The 22,635-nt window shown below is 46.5% G+C and overlaps 1 protein-coding gene across 3 annotated transcripts in view; it reads left to right on the top strand.

Moving 5' to 3' along the window:
• ATF3 (activating transcription factor 3) overlaps nucleotides 1-22,635 on the top strand; it is a 55,318-nt gene that overhangs the window by 23,270 nt on the left and 9,413 nt on the right. The window contains exon 1 of one of the 3 annotated variants that reach the window (XM_059938383.1): nucleotides 17,549-17,764. The exons of 1 other annotated variant lie outside the window; for it this stretch is intronic. The gene's annotated coding sequence lies outside the window, so the exon portion shown is untranslated. Of the gene's footprint in view, nucleotides 1-17,548; nucleotides 17,765-18,303; nucleotides 18,366-22,635 lie in introns of those variants that run through there. One more of the 3 variants, XM_059938373.1, reaches the window with a different exon arrangement.

The following is a 22,635-nucleotide window of genomic DNA, read 5'->3' as shown; positions in this document are numbered from 1 at the left end:
ACAGTGTTCAACAAATTACATGAGATATTCAATACTTTATTATAAAATGAGCTTTGTGTTAGATGATTTTGCCCAACTGTAGGCTAATGTAAGTATTCTGAGCACATTTCAGGGAGGTGAGGCTAAGCTATGATATTTGGTAGGTTAGGTGTATTAAATGCATTTTTGACTTAACGATATTCTCAACTTATGATGGGTTTATTGAGATGTAATCCCATCGTAAGTTGAGGAAGATCTGTAATCCCAATTTACATAGTCATAATAATGCAAACCCTGTCTATTAGCTTTTCACTCTCGAAATCAAACTACCCACAAAGCAAGGATGACAATGATGGTGACAGAGCTGATTGTAGATGCTTTCCTTCCTGAAGTAAAGGTACTGGCACAAATGGCAGATAATGGGAAGTAGAAGGGAGAGATGAAAAGAAGGGAACTGTGCTAATATCCTCAGCTCACATAGTGGGGAGTTAAAAGGTAGTGCATAGATGGAAGAGAAACAGGATATATCATATAAGGGTACAGAGGGAACCAATAGAACTAAATTATAAATCAGAAAGCTGGGGGCAGGGAAGTAGGAAGCTAACATCCTCATATTTTATGGAGATGAGTCAATAGACAATGTCTTAAACTGACCAAGAAATTTTTTTTTAATCTAAATAATTTTTTAAAATAATTTTTAAAACAGGCAGGTGAAAGTAGTGGTGTCTGAAAAATGGCGTGAGTGTGGGGTGAACAATGTTGGTTTTCTTTAAATAGACTCCCAAACTATTGGAAAATTTTTAATCTCGTGCACACATTTTTAAAAGTTGAATTCAGTGTGAACACAGGAGCCCAAACTACAAATGTTCATTTTGCAACATTTGTTATGTTGCAAATAATAACGTGTTATTATTCCTTCAAAAATTGCACACTTTCCAGGCACTTCTTTAAATGGTAATATAAGCTTAATGGGTCTCTTGTTGAGAGACTTAGGAAGTTAGCATTGGATCTGGGCAACATTCTGGGAACAGGATCGTGTATTTTCATTGCTCTTACTGAGGGCTACAAGGTGAGAGAGCTGACTGCTTAGATAAAGAGGAGAGACTGCACAAAGTGAGAAACATTTCTTTATGATGGACCTGGTTCCCTGTACCAAGCCCTATTTATAGTCTGGAATCTTATTACCTAAGCAGGTATCTCTTACTTGCCCTGGTCCCACCCACGTCTGCAAAGCTGGGTTTAAAGGAGGATTGGAGACTCAAGGTGTAACAAATCACTTTGGACCCCACAGCCAGGTGTCTCAGGTTGTGCAGTGGGTAATCATTTCCCTTCATCATCCCTCTTCTCCATCAAACTTCTTAGTCAGGAGGGAAAGGGGAAGTGCTCATCTTTGCAAAGAATATGCCCCTTAGTAGGCTCTCAATTTATTGAAAGATTGAAATTCATGGCAAGACATATAAGAGCATCCACAATCTGATGCCAGCTAGTTTTTCCAGCCTCTTTTTCCCTCTGGGTCCCTGCTCCCATGCCTTTGAATATCTTGATTCCTCTACCTGGAATGCCTTTCCCCATTGTCTTAAGGGTATGTCTTTAAGACTCACTTTCTTTAAAGAAGCTTCCCCCAGTGAAATCTCCTCAGGGTCCTTAGGCAATGAGGGCCCCTCCCAAGTGGTCCTACCAGCTGGTACCATCCTGTTGCTCAATGGAGGTTCTTTAACTACACCCAGCAATTATCACCAGGCCACTATTGCAAGGAAAAATCTAAAGTGATATCTTGGCTTATGCTTGTGGAAAAAATACAATCCAGAAACTCATCAATCTGGCTGAGAAAGGTATTAGGTGTTCCCCCAACGGCAGAGGTCAGGAAAAGATTGTCACTGAGGGATGCAGCTTTGAAAAAAAAGCAAGCACTCCTTGGACACTGATGGCCTATGGATTAGTCACAGGGGATGCAGCACAATAGGCTCTCCACAGCCCTGCTCCCGGTCCATTGCAAGTGCCTTTCCAATCAGCTGGGCCCAGTTACATGTGCCAACAGATTTGCACTGTATTCATTTACTCTTGAGAGCCAGGCATTTAAAAAAAAAATTTTTTTTAATGCATTTTGAATTTATTTATTTATTTTTGGCTGTGTTGGGTCTTCGTTTCTGTGCAAGGGCTTTCTCTAGTTGCAGCAAGTGGGGGCCACTCTTCCTCGCGGTGCGCGGGCCTCTCACTGTCACGGCCTCTCTTGTTGCGGAGCACAAGCTCCAGACGCGCAGGCTCAGTAGTTGTGGCTCACGGGCCTAGTCGCTCCGCGGCATGTGGGATCTTCCCAGACCAGGACTCGAACCCATGCCCCCTGCATTGGCAGGCAGACTCTCAACCACTGCGCCACCAGGGAAGCCCTAAAAAATTTTTTAACTGTGGAATTTTTCAAACATGCACATATAAATCCTCATACCCATTACCCAGCTTTAACAATGATAGATATTTTGTCAGTCTTATTTTATCTATCTTTCCACATATTTTTTAATGGGGGAGGGGAGGGTAGGAGCATTTTAAAGTAAATTACAGGTATCTCAGGGTATATCTTTAATGGATAAGTACTTTAAAAAATTGTGGTAAAGTGTACAAAACATAAAATTTTCCATTTTATCCATTTTAAGTGTACAATTCAGTGGCATTCACATTGTTGTGCAACCATCACCACCATCCATCTCCAGAACATTGCCATCCTAAACTGAAACTCCATATTCATTAAACAATAACTCCCCATTCTCCCTTCACCGTAGCCCCTGGTAACTTCTATTCTACTTTTTGTCCCTGTGAATTTACCTATTCTACATAGCTCATATAATTGAAATCATACAATATTCATCCTTTTGTGTCTGGCTTATTTCACTTAGCATAATGTTTTCAGGGTTCATCCATGCTGTAACATGTATCAGAATTTCATTCCTTTTTCAGACTGATGAGGACTTTTAAAATGATAATCACAACATACCTAACAAAATTAACAATAATTTTAACAATCATCTAATTAGCTAGCCTATGTTCACATTTCCAAAATTATCTCTGTCATTTTCAGTTTGACTGAATCAGCAGCCGAACAAGGTCGATGTGTTCCATTTGGTTGATATGTGTCTTCAGTCTCTTTTAATCTATTATAATTCTTCCTTTTTTGTTTTTTCATGCTATTTATTTGTTGAAGCAACAAGGTAATTTGACCCACAGAATTCCCCCATTCTGGATTTTGCTGGTTGCATCCTCATAGCATTGTTTGAACATTTCCTCTATCCCTTATACTGAAAACCAATGGTCAGATTTGGGCATTAGTAGATTCAAGTTCACTTCCCTTGATGGGCTATGTGCTTCCTATTACATCACAGCAAGAGGTACGTGGTGTCTGGGGGTCCCACTTCTAGGGATATTAAGACAGATCAGTGGGTTCGGGTGCTGCCAGCCTGATCCACTCGTTGATAATATGGCATTTTAAAATTAGTGTTCTCAAGTCTTGCAAGTGATCTTAAGCATACATATCTATGTCTCTGTGTGTGTATTTATATTAGTCACCAGCCTCAGCCTAGATCTGTCGTCTATTTGTTCTGTAGATTCTCTAAACTCCCCATTGTCCCTGCTCAATCTGTGACACTGAATAGCCACTCCAGGAATTCTTGAGCTCTCAGATTTTACCCAAGACAGCTCTCTATTTCCAGTTAGTCTACAAATGGGTACCCACTCAGAGCCACACAGCCTTGATAGCCTGTTCTAATGGCTAAGCTCTCACGAGAGTAAGTCTTCCTTCTGTCTAATCTAGCCCTCTTCCCGCAGTTGAATTCTATTATTTCCTCTAGTTTAGGTTTCAGTGGGGCTGAAGAGCAGGTGGCCAGCAGACCTTGCATATGGGGGCTGGGGAAATGATGCACGAGGCTAAGACCCATTCCAGGTAGCCTACGTGCTTCATTAATTTAACTAAAGATTGGCAAGGATTGGAATATGTTTTATTGCAACTTCCCAGCTAGGATTTGTTATTTTTCTTTTAAAATTAAATACAGATAAGTTATTTTTTCAAAGTAAATATTCAGAGAATATGAACTAAAAAAACCTTGAAAACTTTCCAAAGTTCAAAGTTGATGTTGTGCTTATTTTGTGCCCTTATAAATTAGCAGAAAGCAACAAGCATCAGGCTTAAAACGTCAGTCTACCTCTTACACACTCTGTCCTATTAGGGAGGAAGGATGGAGGGAAAAGACAGAGCAGAAACAGTGGGGCAGAAGAACCTCAGATGAGGGTGGCCAGAGGGAAGAGGGGAGCTTGAGTCTATAGATAGAAACAGAGCATGAGCCAGGATGCTAGCACTAGATCATCTATCCAGAAGAAATAAAATACAAGCCACAAATGTGAGCCGCATATATAATTTTAAAATTTCTAGTAGCCACATTAATAAAAGTAAAATTAAATCAGTGACATTCATTTTAACAATATATTTTATTTAACTCAATATATTCAAAATATCATTTTGACACGTAATTAATGTAAAAATTATTAATGTGCTATTTTACATTCTTTCTTTTTTTTTTTGTCCTAAGGCTTCGAAACCCAGTTGTATTTTACACTTCCAGCACATCTCTAGTTGGATTAACCACATTCAAGTGCTCGATGGCCATATGCGGCAGGTAGCTATCGTATTGGACAGCGATGGTCTGGACAAAACTGCTCAGACCCTTCTCTCAACGTCCATTCTCTAAAGCAGAGATAACTCTCCCTGTCCTGATCCCTTCTCAGGGTTGTATGGGATACACTGGAGCTAATGAGTGTGAATGTGCTTTGTAGGCCCCTCACAGGCTCCCACCTCAGGAGAAAGAAGAGAGTGTGGCCAGCTCCTGTGAGCAGAATTTACCTACCAACCTATCACCTGCTCACCTGGACTTGGCATGTACTGAACTGAATGAAAACGTGGCAGGGGCCCACAAGTATCTTGATGCTAAAGACCAGTTATTGCACAACAAAAATTGGGGTAATGGAGATAAAGTTACCAACTGTTGTTTTTCCATCCACTACCACAATCATTCTATTTATTTTAAAACTGAAAGGATATTTTAATACTATCCCAAAGACCCAGGGATGGTAAGATGAAAAAAACAAGCTTCTCGCTCCCAAGGAACTCATAGAACAGTGAGGGAACACATACAAAAATGTATAAGGACCAGATAGATGTGTATTCCCTAGGATTCTTGTTTGCAAGTGTCAGAAAACCCATTTCCAAATGGCTTAAGCGAAAAGGGGTGATCTACTAGCTCAGATAACTGAAAAGTGGTTGCAGGCCCCCCTGCGGCAGAGCCTCTCATGTCTTGGCTCTGCCCTTTATTTCCTGCTCCATGTGACTCCCCCAGCAACCTCTGGCTCACAGCTCCCTGCCCCCGTCCCCCATTCACACATTCAAGTCCAGCAGGAAAGGGAATGAGTCTCCAGCAGCCCCAGCCAAATGCTTCCAGCAGCTCCTGGGCTTCGACTGGATACCAAGCCCATTCCTGGACCAATCACCCTGGCTCCTGGCATGGTTTTCCAACTGGTCGCTCAAAGCACATCGGCCAGGAGTGTGAGGGGAATGGCTTTCCCAGAGGAACACTGGGAAACCAGTACCTAAATTGGGGTGGATAGATGTTGAATGGCCAAGATACAACAATATCGACTAAGAATTATGGGAACACAGAAAAGGACGTGACCAGGGCTGGCTCCATGAGCATGTGATCTGCAGTCCCACTCTTTAAAGGCCCCACACTTGGTTTAATGCGCTGCTGTCAACAGCTTGAAATTCTTAATCATTTTTGAACAAGGGGATCCATGTTTTCATTTACATTACAAATTACATAGCTAATCCTGGTTGTGACTAAAATTACATAGATGAGAAAGTGACTTTGGAACTGAATTTTGAAAGATAAAATAAAATTGCAATTTCCCAGGCGGAGAGGGCTGGGTTGTGGGGAGGAAGAGGAAATTCCAGGCAGAAGGATCAGCACAGGCAACAATGCAGCAACGTGAAAGGCTCAGTGAGAAACTGAAACTATTAGCGCCTCAAGTGGCTGGGGCTTGTAGTGCTGGTGGGGAGTGGCTCCAGCTGAGCTGGAAAGGGGGGCAGGGAAGGACCTGGTGTGTCAAGCCAGGAGGCTGGCACTCAGTAAATACTCCTTAAATGAATTAATAAATACAAGCGAATTACAACATTAGAAAAAAGTATTTATTTTTTAAAACCTATATGATTCCAACTGAGCATTACAAAATAACTGCCCAGGGCTTCCCTGGTGGCGCAGTGGTTAAGAATCCGCCTGCTAATGCAGGGGACACGGGTTCGAGCCCTGCTCTGGGAAGATCCCACATGCCGCGGAGCAACTAAGCCCGTGCGCCACAACTACTGAGCCTGTGCTGTAGAGCCCGTGCGCCACAACTACTGAGCCTGTGCTGTAGAGCCCGTGCGCCACAACTACTGAGCCTGTGCTGTAGAGCCCGTGAGCCACAACTACTGAGCCCATGTGCCACAACTACTGAAGCCCACGCGCCTAGATCCCGTGCTCCACAACAAGAGAAGCCACCGCAATGAGAAGCCCGCGCAACACAACGAAGAGTAGCCCCCGCTCGCTGCAACTAGAGAAAGCCAGCGCGCAGCAACAAAAGACCCAACTCAGCAAAAAATAAATAAATAAATAGATAAATAAATAAAATTTAAAAGTTTAAAAAAAAAAAAATAACTGCCCAATTTTCCACCTTATTTTTCTGCTCTAGACTAAGGCTAACTTTTCACTGTGTAATATTAGCGTCTACTGATCCTTATCATCAGCATGTTAGCAAGGTTAGCATTCCACCTCTGTGACTTCACCATCCAAATATTTATGAATCAGAAAGATGTTTCTAAGAACGTGTTTTCCAGTTGTTTACTTTATAGCAATAATAGTGCGCTTTAATTACAAGGATGACGTTTTAAAACCTAAATAGAACAAGCCTCAATTGTGTGGGAGTGCATTGCTTTGGTGATAAAGGAGAAACACAGTGACTCAGGTGGAACATTGTTTCATTTTCATTTTACGTTTCCTTTTAGTTCTACATGTCAGTACATGAAGTGGAGCCAATGCAGGAGTGTGCTGTGGGGAATGTGAAAATTAAAACTAAAGCTTTATATGTAAGAATGAAAGTACATGGTCCCCATTCTCCCAGGCTCTCCCCTTTCAAGGCCAGAATGAAAGGGAAAAGAAGATGTTGGCTTGCATCCAACACACGGACGATGAACTGGTAAAGGTCAATATTTTTTCCCTAATTCTTTAAAAGAGTGCGAAAGCGACAACACTGGTCCTTCTGAATTGAGAATCTTTTTGGGTTTCCACACCAGACTTAACTTTAATTTAAATTAAATGTAAGAGGATAAATAAATGTTCAGGTATCTGCTAAGTGCCCAGTGTGGAGCCCTTGTCTGCCATGCTCATTTCTGTCTTCCTAGCACCTTGAACAATGCCTGGCATGTAGCAGGCACTCAATAAATATTTGATGAATAAGTGAATGAATTTATTCCCCACAGTAATCCAATGTGGCTATGGCAACTTTTCAGATCAGGAAACAGAGGCCAAGACTATGTGCTGGAAATTGAGGGAAAGAGATAGTCTATCCAGGCAGGTGTGTCCCAGGCTGACGGAGATAACATGGGGCTTCCTCCATGATTAACTTTTATGCGACCAGGTACACGTCTCTTCTGTAGAACCCTTGGTCAACAGGGAATGACAACAGGAGAAAAGGGGCTTTTAAAGTGTAATATCCCCATCATGATCATCATCTTCATCGTCATCGATTGTAGACACAGAGCTTAAGATCAGAGAATTGAAGAACTGTGAAAAAATTTCACAATTTATAATACCACCACACACACACACACACACATATATATACACACACATATATATATATGTGTATATATATATATATATATATATGAGGTAAAGTGAGGCACAGCCCCTCAAATGGGAGAAGCTTGACTTTAATAAAGAAATCTTGAACTTTGCAAGATCAAGGGGACAAACTTTACTCTCAGCACACATAAGAGCATTATGTTTCATGGATAATTTTTATTTTGAATAAACAACACATGGGAGTGGGGTACCACCATCTCCTCAGTTCACGTGGTTTTGATCGCCGCCCCTGACCAGTGCTGCAGCCTCCTGACGCCTCCTCCCACATCCTCCTCTCCCATCCAGTCCCCCCTCAACCCTGCACCAGCAGTTTTCCTAAACAACATCTGCTGTGTCCATCTGCTGCCGAAAGACCCTGTGGCCCACCTCTCCCCTTTGTCCTGGGACACAATTCAAACTGACTATTACAACCTTCAAGGCCTATCACAGCCTGCTCCTTGCCCACTTGCTCCCCTCCACACATACACCTGCTCAACAGCTGCTTCACCATTCTCCAGACCTGCTACAGGTTTTCACAATTCTGTATTTTCACTCATGGCATGCACACTTACTGTGGGCCAAGCATGTGTCTGGAACAGTGCAAGGAGCTGGGAATGAATGTAGAGATGAGCAGGGCACAGTCCTTGACTTTCTGGCACCCATTGCCTCTGCATATGCTTCTCTCTATGCCTGGAATGCTTGCCCTCCTCCCCTGCCCAGAAAATGCTCAGCTTCAACATCCAGCTCAAAAGTCACTTTGTCTATCAGCCTTTGCCAGCTCTCCTGGGCAGAGCTTTCCTGCACCACTTTAGCCCTTATTACATCAGCCTACCTGTTGTCAAAAGTCTATCTCCCTATGAGCTAGTCTATCTCCCTGTGAGCATCTTCCAGGCAGGGAAGCATCACTGTGTATCTGCAACTCCCAACATACCACCCAGCACATACCAGCACAGAGTAGGTGCCCATTAAATGCTTGCTGAAATATATATATATATATATATATATATATATATATATATATATATATACATACATATTGCGACTGCTATGTGCTGGATACTGTTTCATGCATCTTAGTTTGCCACCCAAACAAGATTTTAAACTCCTCAAGGGCAAAGGATGCTCTTATGTTGCCCTTGTAACCCCAAGATGTCTAAACACACTGCTGAGCACAGGATCTGGCAACAGGACAGAATTTGAAGGATTGACTGGTAGGTATAAACTCACTGGAGTGACTCACTCCACCCTCAGCCACTCCAGTTTCAAGTACAAGTTCATCATCAGAGGATTTCAGTTCATCATATTTTGGGAAGCAGAATAAAAGTCCAAAAAGCCCTACTCGGTTTACTCAGTCAATAGCAGGGCTTATGTTTGTGGTTAAAGCAAAGTATGGAATAATTGCAAATTTGGCAGACAGGATAGTATCACGAGGGCACAGGAATCTGGAATTTGTCACGTGGGAGTCTTCTGAGACTTTAGGAGTATGGTAAGGTGCATACTAGAAGGTTCCATGCATTCAACAAGACTTTGGTAAAGGGAGGGGGGTGCCCCTTTTCAAGAAGAAGGCAAGGCTAAAGGAAAGTAAGCATGTGTAAAGCTCTCTAAGATTTGGGGGATAGTAGAGCTTAACAGAGGTTTTGAAGGAAATCAGACCTGTGTTTGAATCAAGTGCCTAAGAGCAATTATCTTAACCTTTCTGAGCTTTGGTTTCCTCATCAGTAAAACTGAAATGATAATACCTACCTCACCGGGTTATTACAAGGATGAAATAAGATACTGGGTATTTTTAAAAGTGCTTACCATGTGCCTGGCATGTAGCATGTGCTCAGTAAATAGTAATTACTAAATATGACCTAGCCTCGCATTGATTTTTTTGTTTGTTTTAAAATCAGTCATTAAGTTGGCCTGACAGATGGCGCTTTCCATTGGTCTCTAGACATTTCTGATGTATCAGGGTTCTTTATGATGTGTTAGCTTCAAGGGTAAGGCATGAGGAAGGAAAAAAGTGCAGATCCAAGGTTCTTTCTGCCATCCCTGGCTCCCACCCCTCTGCCACTCACCCTTTCAGCTCCAGGGGTGTTGTACGTGGTCAGCCACGAGCACAGGACACCCCTGAAAGGTGGTCCATCCCTCTCACAAGCACCTGTTCTTCACCTTGGCCCCATCTTAGCAAATGGAGCATCTTCTGGAGCAAAGGGCAAACAGGGGGCTCAGAAGTCTGCTGCTAAGCTTCCTTTTGGTGTAAGAATTTATTTTGTTTATTTATTTTTTTAAAGATTTATTTATTTTGGCTGCGCTGGGTCTTAGTTTTGGTACGCAGGATCTTCGTTGTGGCATGAGGGACCTTTTAGTTGCAGCATTCAGGCTTCTTATTTGCGGCATGCATGCGGGATCTAGTTCCCCCACCAGGGATCGAACCCAAGCCCCCTGCACTGGGAGCATGGAGTCTTACCCACTGGACCACCAGGGAAGTCCCTTGGTATAAGAATTTATGATTCTGCATACTAAGTGAAGTAATTCAGAAAGAGAAAGACAAATACCACATGATATCACTTACATGTGGAATCTAAAATACGACACAAATGAACATATCTACAAAACAGAAACAGACTCACAGAGGGAACAGACTTGTGGTTGCAAAGGAGGAGGGGGGAATGGGGGAGGGAAGGATTGGGAGTTTGGGATTAGCAGATGCAAACTAGTATGTATAGGATGGATAAACAACAAGGTCCTACTGTATAGCGCAGGGAACTATATTCAAAATCCCATGATAAACCATAATGGAAAAGAATATGAAAAAGAATATACATACATGTATAACTAAATCACTTTGCTGTACAGCAGAAATTAACACAACATTGTAAATCAACTATACTTCAATAAAATAAAAAGAATTTATGATTCTGGAGAATTGTAGGAGAGCCACTTTTCCTCTGTGAGCTCAACATCCCCACCTATCCAGTGAGCACACTGAACTGTGTCAGAACTCCCCAAGTTTTCCTGTGAGCATTTGTTGAGAGACAGTAGGCGTCGTGGCCAAGCACCCTGACTTGGGAGCCAGACTGCTTGAGCTCAAATCCTGCTCTGCCACTCGCTAGCTGTGTAACTTCTGGCAATTATTTACCCTCTCTGTGCCTCAGTTTCCTCATCTACAAAATGGAGATGTCCACAGTAATTACCTAGTAGGATTGTTATGACGATTACAGGTATTAACTCTATGTAAAGGGCTTAGCCTACAGTCTGGAACGCTGTGAGTGCTACACCACAGCATTTGCTCATATTATTTTACACTTAAAGGCAGAAGAGAGGGGACTAATCCCCCCAGGGTCCTAGGAGTATAACTTTTGGTAGCCCATCTCAAGCCCAAAATGTATTTGATGTCTTCTTCCTTTCCTTAAAAATTCTTGTGTGACATATTTAACATATGTCAATTCAACATATCCATATTTGTTTAACATAAAACAATATTTAAAGCATGTATTAATTAAGACAGACACTCCAGCAAGATGTCCTGTATTTATCTCCTGGCTCTGGTGCACAATGGCGTACCCATGTACATGCTTATGCCCATTTTGATGGAAGTAGTTGATTTCCAGGGTCCTTTTGGCTCTGACGCTGTGTAGTTCGGAGAATCAGTACCACCAGACTCTAGGAACCTGCTCCAGTGGCCACCTACCTGGCATCATCCATACCACCTGTGCTGTCCATGCCACCGAGTTGGCATAGAGATGCCAGAGCCGAGCTGCTCCTGAACCACAGTGAGCAGTTGCCCGGAGGGCACAGGCAGAAGCGTTGCTCCAGCTGTTCTGCCTCTGTACTACTCACCCCTGCCACAGACTAGATTGTCTGTTCTAAGGTGGACAAACAGAAAATAAAGGGGGATGGGAAAATAGAGAGAGGAAGGATTAAAGGAGATGCTTCATGAGAAAACTGCCTGCAGGGGTTCTTTGTTTGGATGTTAGGAAACAAGGAAAATGCACTGGTAGTCATGATCATTCGAGATCCTTCCATCTTCCACTATGCCCCGTGCAGCACTTGAAGATAGATATCAAGACCCTTTCTCTAACTCCATGTAAACAACCTGGGCAATGATGGAATTTGATGCCCCTACCCAAAATAAAGATTTAAATTTGTACAGCACGCTAGCAACACTCTGCTAAAAGTAGGGGAATGACTAAGTAAATCATATCACGACCATAGCCTAATAAAACTTACGGTAATAAAAGTCAAGATAGTGGTGACCTCTGGCTGGTAGAGAGAGGCAGGTGTGATCCAAAACGGTCGCATGTGGGCTTCTAAGTACTTGAGGTGGTGGTCTACTTCTTCACTTGAATGGTAGGTTCTTGAAGTTTGTTTTACTATTAAAATGAATATATATGTTCTATAATCATCTGTATGTATGCTACATTTCACACTAAAATGAACATTTTTTAGAAGAAAAAATTATGGTAATAAGGACCACATATAATTCAGAGTAATAAGCAAAAGAGCAAATTTCAAAGCTGCTTGCAATCTCAATCACAACTCTGTTTTTAAAAATCATATGTATAAGAAAAAAGACCAGAGGGAAACACACCAGAATGCTAACAGTGTTGAGATTACAGGTAATCTTTTTCTGTTGCCCATTTCCCAAATTTTCATAATGATAAAAAAAAAAATTATACTAAATCCCCCAAAGGAATCTTTAAAAGTATGAGTCTTTTAATTATTTTCAAATGACTCTCACACCTGTTATCTCATTGCTTCTTACAACAACACTTTGGGGGGAGTCGATATTAAATATGAAATAAAGTTTATGGACTGGAACACAGATGAAGGGTTTATGACTTGCACCAAGTCACTCCGTTGGCTGGAGGGGAAACTTCGAGCGGGTCCCAGGTCTCCTGAGTCCTGCTAATGCCCTGGCTGCGGGGAATTGGATGCCCCAGGGCTCTAGGATCTCCACTCTTAAATGGGAAAAGCTGCTACCTGGGCTTTTGTCCTATGGTCCAAAGTGGGTGTCTATGGCATAGAAGATGGACTACACACCAGAAGGTCCCCAAAGATGCATTCTCTGCCTGGGGTGCTCCTCTCACAGCCCCTCCTACCTAGCAAGGCACCAAGTCCATGGGTAAAATTCCCTAGGAATGTTAAGAGAGAAGAAGGCAAAGAAGGAGGAGGAGGAGGAGGGGGAGGGGAGGAGAAGGAGGAGAAGGAGGAGGAGGAGAAGCAAAAGAGGGAGAAGAAGGTGGCGGAGGAGGAGGAGGAGAAAGGAAGGTTGTCAGGACCACAGGCTGTGTTTGAGAATAAAGTTGGACAACTTTTCTTGACTCTAGTTTTTGGAGGGGAAGAGAGATGATTGAAATGAGTCTGTTCCTCGTGCTCTCCAATGCCTTCCGCCTGACGCCTTCTCTCCCTCCAGCTCTCTTAGGAGGGGTTGCCAGGGACTTGTAGGATGGCTTCTGCAGAAGGTCTCCGTTCAAGACCCTTAGAGCTCAGCCCAGGGCTCCTCACTTCAGAAAAGGTGGGGCCTTAGAGAGGGGAAGATCCTTTGCTCAGGAATACCAAAGGCAGAACCAGACCAGAACCCAGATCCCCCCCCCACTCCCAGCCCACCCCGCACTCCCCAATCCTAGCGGGGGGCACTTAGCACTGGTCCGCCCTGCACTGAGGAGAGCCCCAGATGTGTGCCAGAGTTGTGTGGAAGGAAAATGGGGATTGCTCTCATTGTTTTCTTCATGGAGTCCTATCCCCACTCCCCTGAAGATGGTCATTCCTGAACGTAGCTCAACTTCATCCACAACTCTTTGCCACTGACTAGGGGGACAGAATGGGCTCTGGGAGAGATTTCACAGGTATCCCTAGCATGCCTCCTTTGATTCATAATTCATGATACCACTACTGAGGACTGGCTGTGTGCCTTATCCTCAGTGAATCCTTATGTGTTAGATGCTCTTACAAGGGCCATTTTTCAGCTGAGGAAACTTAGGCACAGAGAGTGAAATGACTTATCCAAGATGACACAGCCACTATGTGCTGAATCCAGAATCAAAGCGCCACCTTCCACATTTCAGAGCCCACTATACATTGCTTCTCCATGTTCCTGAGGACGAAGACTCTTAAATTAGTAATCCCCACATTCAAATTCACTTTATAGAAAGTGTGCGCTTTGGAAAGCAGAAGAAAGAAGAAAAAACATCTACCCCACACCTTTTCTGGGGTGAAGTGGGTTGAGCCAGGAGGATAGAGCTGCTAGTACCCTGACTGATTTTAACTTGTGTTTCACTTGCCTCTCTAGAGATCTGTGAGCAAATACAATCTTGAGGTTTGATGAAGAATAATGGGGGTGGGGGAAGGAGTGGGAAGGGACTGTTCCCTGGACTAAGAAACTGCTAAAACCTTTAAATATCTCTTGAACTTCTTTTTTTCTCTTTTGGCTCCCTGCAATGTTTTGATGTTGAGATTCGGTTGCCACAGTGGGCTGTTTTTAGCTGCCTAGTTCCATCCCCTCCCCTTTTAACTTTTTTCCCTTCCTTTTGCACATGCCCCAACATGAAGTTTCCAATTCTTATCTCACTCAGCAAAACATACTGGGGCTGGTCTGAATGTAGATTCCCCAGGCAGTTCTCCAGAGTAAAACCTCAGCAATATTCAAGTCTCTGCTTAACCCTCTTTCACTGAGGATTAACCCCTGAAATAACCCTACCCAGGGCTTGCTTCTCAGGGAGGGGAGAGGCATTCTTTGCCTTTGTGTAGAGAAGCAGTTTGGTCTTGGAAGCTTTTCTTGCCCCTCCTCTAGATGATACCGAGTGTGCAGGCTGGACAACGGTGGGTCCAAAGTCAGGGTGAAATGAGGACGCACAGAACTCATACTGATCACGCCTCGGGGGCACACACCTTGGGGCTGTTCCCTTCCCCTGCTCTTTCCCAGTCTCTCTTCGATTAGGCAGATTTCACAGCTCTCCTGGGGGCTGCAGGCAGGGAGGCAGGCAGCGGTCGTTTTTGTTTTCCTTGGATAAGAGTCTCATTCACAAGGGAGTGGACTTAACTTCTCTGTCAAGATTCTTATCGCTTTTAGAGTTTCAGTGGGAGAGCGAGGCTCAGACTTCTGCGAACAGCTGACAGCATTTCTATCCAGGTGTGACTTGGGGATTCAAAACCAAGAATTATTAGAATGAAGCAGATTTAATAAGAGGAACGGGAGGTACCACGGTAATACCAGCGGTTGTGAACTTCTCTGTCTCAATTACCCTTCTCGTGCATTGTTTTGTGGAGGATGGTCTGGCTGTTTGTTTACCTACGCCCGAAGCCGAATTTCCCCTTAACTACAGGACCAAAACCTCCACAAATCTGGCTTGGGTTTATTAACGGAATCCTAGTTTAAAATGTAAACTGGTTAAAGATTCCTGTAGGCATTTCACAAAGGAAAAAAGGGGGGGGGGGCGGGGGTAGCTTTCAAGTGTTCTCCCCCATCTCCATGTTTCGCTTTGTAATGGTGCAATTTATTCGAGGGCAGCGGACAAGTAGATAGGAAAGATATGTAGATAACCCCAAATAACTTTCATGTAAATTTACAAACGCCTTTCCTTCTGCTCTCGCGGTGTTCTAGGGGTTGTGCCGACACGCCCCGGGGTTTACGTGCCAGCCCGGGGTTTACCTGCAGGTGCGTGGTTAGGAGGGCGGAGTGTAGGAGCGTGGGCTGAGGCCAGGAGGTCCGTTACCAGGGTGAAAAGTAAAGCAAAAACAACGGCCCCACTCTGGCCGTGTGACTTCGCTGGAAACCCGGTGAGGTCCCGGGCAACATCCCGGGATCCTACGTGGAACCTCTGCGCTCCCGGACGGGCCGGGGGCGGGGGGACTTTCAAGGCGGCTCTCCGCGTTGTCCTGGGCCCCGAAGCTTGGGGGGGGGGGTGTCCCGGTGAGGCTCGGATTCGGGTGAGAGGAACCTGGGTGCGGGGGACTCAGTTTTACCTGTAACTCTGAGGATATCTAATGCCAGGCTGCTGGGCAATCGGAGAGGCTGGGGAGAGGGACAGGTTCCCCGAGGGTGCGGGACCCTGTGTGTGTGTAAGGCAGAGAGAGACAAGAGACAGAGACAGAGACAGACAACCCCCCTCCTTCACGACTGTTATGTACAGCCGAGGGCTGCAGGTGGGGTGGGGCTGCGGGAGAGATCTGGGCTCTGAGAGCCTTCTAGTTCCTACCCCAAATTACCAAACTATGGCCTTGGGCCGTCTCCCTCCCTAAAGGCAGGTGGAAGCAGGTGCCCCTACACTCCACGGGCGCGCACGGGTCTCCCTCCCAGGCGGCCACACTCGCGTTCACCTGTATTAGTCCATGAGCAGTTGACAAGGTCTCTGGTTCTGCCGCTCTCGAAGACTAGACAGCTGAGGTCGGGGAATCGGAACTGGGAAATCGATTTTAAGGTTCAAATCCAGTTCTGCTGAAGCCTCGGCTCGAATCTGGGCCACGAGACCCCGCCCTTCCCGCCACCGGCTTTAGGGCGAAAAGGATTTCTGCTGCGGGGCCTTATTTCCGCTGCAGTTAGTGCGTCCCCAGTCCAGGCCGTCCGGTCCCAGCCCAATCCTCTCTGGGCGCAGAAAAACACAGGAAAAGCCGAAGATGGGTTTTCCCTCAACATTGCCAGAGAGCGAGGAGACCCCCGCCCCGCCCCGCCCCGCCTGCGGAGACTAAAGCACCTTCTCTCTACTCCTCTCCCTGGCCTCTAGGCTTCAGCCTTACTCTTAGCCCCTCTCTGAGTTGCCTCTGATTTTTCCAGGTCGCTCATCTTTTCACGGGCTTGTTCGTTTCGCTGTCAGTTTCAAACGCTTTGGGGTTGTTAAAAAAAATCCTAACCCCCTAGGGTCCTACTACTAGGCCTGGCCTCACAGTCGGGTTCCCAACCTGCCGGGAGACGGTTCCGCATGTGCGCCCGTGTGGGGTGTGCCGGGGCTACGGGCGTGGGCGCACAGCGCCCGCGGAGCTCTCCGCGCTTGGGTTAACTCAGACTTCTTACGGTCCCCGCCACAGAGGTCACCCCCGGCGGGTAACGGTGTGGGTTCACCGCAGGGGTGCCTTTGAGCACTTCTCCCACACTGGGGAATAATCCTTCTGTTCCTATCCCGTCCCCTACTTGAGAAGGAGGCTTTTGACTGTGAAGGGAGTATTTTTCCGAAGCGCCAGAAAATGACCACGCATTTTAGAGAAAGGTCGCTGCTCGCTTCCAGCCTCACCTAGTCTGGGCAGCGGCCAGGACCCGCCTCTCCAAACTCCCCCCTCCCCAACTTAGCGGAGGGAGAGATGCCAGCGCGGTGGAGTCATGCCGCTGGCTTGGGCACCATTGGCTCATGCCTGGAACACGCAGCGGCGAGTACGCACATCTGGCGGCCAGCCCGGGCGGCTAAGGTCCTGATATGGAGAGAGAGGGCGGGCGGGTGCGTGTCTCCCGGCGTGCGAGGCCGGGAGAACGCTCCCCGGCCGGCTCCTCCCCGAGCTTGCATCACCGGTCCCTCTTTTCCCCTCCTCCTCTTTGGCCCCTCCTCCCCGGCCCCCACCCCACCCCGGCTTTCGCCCAGCCTAGTTCGGCTGGTTCTCGGGGGAAGCTATTAATAGCATTACGTCAGCCTGGGACTGGTAACCCGGAGAAGGGCGCGCCGCCAGCCCGAGGGCTATAAAAGGGGTGATGCAACGCGCTCCCAACCACAGTCGCACACAGCGAGGCGCGCACTGCCCAGCGCTCTTCCCGCGCCGCCGCTCCAGCGGACCCGCCAGCCCGCGCGCCGGCTGTGCGCCCTCTGTGCTCGCCCGCCGGCCCCACAGACAAACAGCCCGACCCCACCCCGACCCAGCCCGCCCGCCCTCCGGACCCTGGGCGCCCCGAGTGGAGCCAGGAGGTGAGCGTTGGAAGCCGAGTGAGCGCGGCAAGGGTGGCTCGCTTTCCTTCTCTTTGCGCCCCTCTAGTAACCAGTCGCCGACCCCTGCGCGCACCCCCGACACTTGCCCCCAGCCTCTGGCTTCGAAAGAACTCTGGCTGAACTTCTCCCAGCCACCACTGCTTCTCGGCGCTTTAGAAACTTTATCGCAAAGAACTAACTTTCTCTTTTGACCTGGGGCGCGAAATGTTCCTGGCAACCGAGAGGTCGGGCTCCCGCTCCTCGACTGGCGTCGGAGCACAGCTCCTCTCCGCCTTCGCGTTTACTTACCCCCTGGGAGCGGTCGACGGGTGGTGGGTGCTCAGGGTGTCCGAGCCTATCGGGCTCGCCGACTGGCTCCATCCCTCGCTCGGTGCGCGGGCACTGCCACTCGCGAGCCCAGCCCTCCTGAGAGGCGCGGAGGCCGGGGCTCGCGGAAGGGGTGCCCCAGGGGCGGAACGGAATGAATGGGGAAAGAACGGGCGAGCCGGGGTCGCGCGCGCCGCCGCTGGGGGTCGCCCTGCCCGCCCCGGAGCGCCGGGCGGCAGGTCAGCGCCGGTAGCCCGGAGCGAAAGTTAGTTGGGTGAGTTTATGGAGGTGGCGCGCGCTCATGTGGCTGCCCTCGGGCAGAAGGCGGAGAGGGCTCCCGGCACAGATGCCGAGTTTCTGGGCCGGAGACTTCCTGTCCCAAGTTTCTCACACGCTTTTCTCTCGTACCTGTGACAAGCTCTGGCTCTTCCTCTGGCGTTTCGCGGATTTCTCTGCTTTCCATCCGGGGAGACCCACCGTGGGGGGAAGCGAGAGTGCGAAGCCAGTTCAGATAATTGAGAGACTGTCTCTGTGGTCTTGGGGCCAGGACCCTGAGAGCTTATACTGCACTTGATGTCCTGGGCCTCACTCAATATCCCCAGCTGGGAAATGTGGGCATATAGACACTCCTGGCCCCTCTGCCTGTTTGCGGGCACGAGGTGGTGGTCGGACTGGACAACCATTACGGTCCTGTCTGGGCGAAGGTTTTCAGATTCTAGGGGGGTGTAATTGAAAGACAAGGGACCGATGAGGGGACTTGAGTGACTTGAATGAAGGGGCTTGGACGTCACTGGCCGGCCTCCGAGGCAGTGGGGGAAAAGGGACTTGTCTGTGGGGCATCTCTTCCCTTCCCCACGTTCTTTCCACTGGAATGGTTCTCCTTCTCTGCTCCGCCCACCCTCTTTTCATCTGATCGAATCACTTCCTTTCCTTCTAACCATTTTGTTTTCCCTAATTTCATTTCCAAATCGCACATGCTTCCTTACAAATAAAGGAGTTGCTAATCCCTTGATGGAGCCAAAAAAAAAAAAAAAAATTGGGTGCTAGAAAATCTGGGTGCTCTCTTAATGCACCTGTTTCAGTGTGGGTGACAGTCACATGTTTGGGGCCTCTGTCTCTTAACTTTAAATGAAGGAGAAATTGGTATGACTGTCCCCTTGTTTTGCATGTAGCATTTGTAGAATAATGCTACTGCTTTGAGGATATCCTGGATGAAGACTGGGGTGGGGGTGGGTTTTGCAGTTATTATTGTCTGGGTGGTTTCAGAGGTAACACCACAGGCAGCACTCGAGGCACACAGTGTGAATAATATACAGTACCCAGCACCTGTGGCAGCTGTTGGAGCCTCCAGATCCTTCCTATCTTAACCCCACCATTCTCTCTCCCCCTCTTGGTCTTTTTTCCCCATTGTCCTCTTTCTTCTATACTCCCTCCCTGTCTTAGTCCTATCAAAGCCTCCTCTGTGGTGGGTACAGGTTCCTAGGACTATTGACCCTTCATCTACCTGACCAATGGCTCTGTTCTCCATTTGCCTCGTTGGTTGATCCTCGCGGCATTGAATCTCTGTTGGTGACGAAGCAAAATGAGCAGCAGGTGGATGGTCAACAGCTTGGCCTGGGCTGGGCCACCCACCAGCTTTATGGCCTTGGGCAAGTCACTTTACCTTCCTGGACCCCATATTACTCAATTACAAAATGAAGATCTGACCTAGACGACTCCAATATTGGGTGTTCTATCCCATTGGATAGAGCTCATGATTTCTTCCCTTTTCAAATGGGCTGGGCATGGGACAGGGTCAGTGGTTCCAAGTGTTACTCGGCCTGGGGAGGAGGAAGTACACAGCCAGGACACGACAGGAACCGGAAATGGTTTCATGTGTGAGACCTGGTCATTTCTCAAGTACTTAAGACCAGTGGAGACAAGCTGGGGCCAGCACATAGTGGGGTGGAATTGGTTTGGTGCACCAAGAGCCCAGAGGTCAAAGTGCAAAAGAAGCTGTAACTGACCTGAATTTCTTGAGGGTTCCAGGTTAATTCATGATTAATGGGGCTCAACTTCATTGACAGCAACATTATGAGTCCCCCCTGAAATGGGGAAAGTGGAATCACAGTAATAATGGCTACCCAGGATGTGTGTAAATCCACCTTCACATATCTCATATGATCTTCCTGACAGCCCTGGGAGGGAACTGGGGCAGGCGGTATTGGTCTCATTTTACACATGAGGTGACTGAGGTCCAGAAAGCATGTCAGCAGGTGCTCAGCGTGTGAGTGGTAGTGATAGGCCTGCAAGTGTCATCTCTGTCCTCATGTCTAGCCTTACACCTACAACTGCAGTGTCTATATACCCACTTCCAGCGGGCTAGGAGAAAGACCAAGACAGGAAGTTAGTGAAAGAACTGGCTACTTACTATAAGATGTTTTATGAGCAGTGCTTAGTGGAAAGAAATGAAAATTAAAAGTGAAAATTCAAGGTAGTAGCAGCTACTAGGAAATAAAATCTGGGAGCTGAATTTCCAGTTAAAGAAATACATGAGTAAAGTTTCACTTTCTTGAAAATGATGAAACTACCGATTATATGACACGATTTCTGATTAGAGATAATGAAGCAGAAGCAAAATGCAGGTTCTTTGTAATTAAGTCTGGACAATTTTAAGGTCAGTATAGAAAGTCAGCTCAGAAAAGCCTCTAAAATTTTTTCTTCAAAGGGGGATGTTCAAGGGTCTCAACTTTCTGAAAAACTGAAAGTTTAACTTCATTTTTCTTGCAGGGGCACAGCCTGAGTCTAGGCTGATCACATTTTAAGAAAATGAGGCAACAAATAACTAGAAAGTATCTCAAGAAACTGAACTTCAGCTGAGTGCAGGAAAAACCCAAATCGTTACAGTTACAACTGCTTTACTTTCTGAAAGGCTTTTAAACATTTTTACAACCTGTTTCCATCCTCAAGTAAGCCCACGCAATGCTTTTCTTAAAAACATTCCATACCACTGGCATTCTTCAGTTTCTTTCATCAGGACTGCTGACTTTACACTAAGAAGGGGGGAAAAAATCCCACACAGCAGACCCCAAGCCCTGAAAGCTCATTAATAAACTTGGGAGGTGAAATGGAACTACGCTCAACTGTGGTGGAATTCAAACTGCCTGTGTAGAAGGGAGCCATGCAGTCCTTCAGACAAAGGCCAGCCCAGTGGTAGCTCTGAATTCCATCCCTGAACTACTGGGTTTTTAATAATGTTGGAAAGGGAGGGAAAACACAATTGCATGGGAGAATCTTAAGCCTCTGGCTTTGGAAAGCTGGTTTCTCAGAGTTTATCGGAAAAGTCTTCTCCCTGCATCCTAAGATTACAGGATTCAACTGATAGAAGAATATCAGTTCTGACTCATGACATAGGGCTTTGGGAAGAGAATCACATACATTTCCTGGGTTTCTCTGAATAGTCAACAATGGTGGCGTTCATTGGCCTGGAATTCTTGCCACCATCAGTGTATCTTGGATCTTAAGGGGGATGTAGAGGTCAGGGTGTTGTATTCAGAAGCGTTTGGGATCAAAGACAGTGACCAACCACCCACCCACCTGGACCCCACAGAGCATCTGTTGGAGAGCCAGCCCTGGGCTGGACAGATCCCTGGGAGGCCCAATAATAACATATTTCCTAGTTGCATTATATTTTCCAGGGCATATTCAGGTATTATTTCTTCAATGCCTTGCACAACTCTGGGAAAATAGGGTGGTTGTTTTTAGACTTCTTTTACAGAGGAAAGAGAAGGCTCTGGGAGGTAAGATGATGACGCATAAGGAAGTGAGCCTCAAATCGTGATGTTCTGACCCCAGACTGGGAATTCCTGGATAAAAGATTCAGTAACACATACTCCCTGAATGCAGGCGGCAGTCTGAGTGTGCACCCAGGCAGAGAAAGCTCAGGAATTCAATACAGAGTTCACATTTTCCCCATGGCTCTTTGCTTAGTCTCACCTCCATCACTTCAGTTCCAGGACCCTCACCCATCCCCATGCCTACTCCCAACCCTCAAGAAAAGTTTGCTCTGGCTTTTTGTTTGCTTTTACAATTTAGAATAATATTCTATGTTCTGTAAATTAAGGGCATGAGTTCTGGAGTCAAACTTAATTTCAAATCCTGACGCTGCCTCATACTAACTCTATGACTTTGGACAAATTATTTAGCTTGTCTAAATTTTAGTTACTTCATCCATAAAATGGGACTAGGACCTAACTGGGTTCTCATGAAGATTAAGTGAGATAAGGCACATAAGGTTTCTGGAATGAAGGAGGCACTTGTGAAATGTTAGCGACTTGCCAAAGGGCTTCTTGTCTGTCTGGATTTAGCTAATGACCTCAGGTCCCCAGATTGAGAGGGATGCTCCAAGGGGATCGCCTGCCCTGAGAATCCCCACACTCATCGCCCCTGGAGAACTGAAAGCAGGGATGAGGGGGGATGCCACTGCTGGAGGGAGTATACAGCAGGAAGAGATTTATGGAGGGCTATTCCAAACCGGAACCATGGAACCATTACTATTTCTGCCC

The sequence above is a fragment of the Balaenoptera ricei genome, chromosome 1 (assembly GCF_028023285.1).
Source record: "Balaenoptera ricei isolate mBalRic1 chromosome 1, mBalRic1.hap2, whole genome shotgun sequence".
Taxonomy (NCBI): Eukaryota; Metazoa; Chordata; class Mammalia; order Artiodactyla; family Balaenopteridae; genus Balaenoptera; species Balaenoptera ricei.
This window is presented reverse-complemented; position numbering and strand designations above follow the sequence as displayed.